The sequence below is a fragment of the Pundamilia nyererei genome, unplaced genomic scaffold (genome assembly GCF_000239375.1).
Source record: "Pundamilia nyererei isolate P.nyererei 1_Seehausen unplaced genomic scaffold, PunNye1.0 scaffold00093, whole genome shotgun sequence".
Taxonomy (NCBI): Eukaryota; Metazoa; Chordata; class Actinopteri; order Cichliformes; family Cichlidae; genus Pundamilia; species Pundamilia nyererei.
The window spans coordinates 2434521-2435925 of record NW_005187494.1 but is presented as its reverse complement, the minus strand read 5'-3'; positions in this window follow the sequence as shown (position 1 = coordinate 2435925).

Genomic DNA, 1405 nt, shown 5'->3' with positions numbered 1-1405 from the left:
TTAAAGCTCAGAGTGGCCGTGCTGGTTGTCTGTGTTCTCCTGGTATCGGCTCTCGTGGTAACTTATCTCTGTGAGTTTGTAGTTCTATTCATGTAGCTTTACTGATAAGTGTCTGATCTACTGTAAATTGATTATCAGAATGTTTACTATAAAATTGTGAAGAAAACCTTAACTTATGACTTTTTAATTAATCTGCATCATATTTAATCCTTTTATTTTAAAATCCAGGCTTCAGGACAAATTTTCCAGAATTTTAATTGAAAAGAAAATAAATTTTAACAGTAATTTAGCTGTTAAAGTCCAGTGAGCTATACAATCACCTGCTTAATCACCTGCATCTTAACCAACACTTTATTACAGTTAATTATTTATTTATTTAAGGTTAATAAATCCATAACATTACATAATTTTGAGTTATAACATCATTAATAAATTGGATGTATGGGAAAGTCATTCATAAATGTGTTTTACTCTGAGGTGGAACTATGCATTTTAACACAATGGTTTTTTTTGAAAATCATATGTTAAATATATGTAATTGATTATTTTTATTTGTAACCTATAAATTAAAAATCATAATTAAATTGAAGCTCAGATATTCTTCTTTATGAGTCTTAGTGTGCTGCACCGTCGCCGTCAGTGGAAGAAGAATATCTGACATTTGTTTTTAAACAAATTAAATATATGACTTTTCAGTATACCATATACATAACAACTATATTTAATTAGAAATAAAGCATTTAAAATCATCATTTTACTATACAGTTCATGAAACAGTTTTTAAATGGTTGTGCTGTGCGTTCAGTTCAGTAGCCATGTTACTCTACTCTCTGTTTATATAGATATATTTTTTACCTGCATGCTACCAAAACCTCCTCAAATGTGATCAAAATTGGGACAAATTTACTGACATAAGAGAAGTTCTAGTAACAAAGATCTTCTCCTTGGCTATAGACTCTGCAACTTAAATGCAAATGAAACCAAAAATGTTACTGACTGATTTGCATTTTTTCTTTTTTGTATTTTTTTATAAGTGTTTGAGCTTTTGAAAACCAGGGAAATGCTCAGAAACCTTGAACTGAAGCAGGTAACTGTAAAAACTGATGTCACAGGTAAGAATATGAGACTCCTGCTCATTGTACTAAACCTTTGTTTGTTTGTGACCTCTGGAATTTAATCACTAACACAAAATATTAGTATTATTAAACTTTGCTCATTGTTTTTTTGTTTTTTTCACAACATCCTAAGCAGGAAATATTTTCATACTTACAACCATAAACATGATTTCTTCCACCTGCCTGTCTTTGATGTAATTTCTTCAAAGTTGAACCATATTACAAATGTGAAGATGGCTGGGAGCAACACAGAGGAAAGTGCTATTATTTCTCCACAAGAAAATCATCCT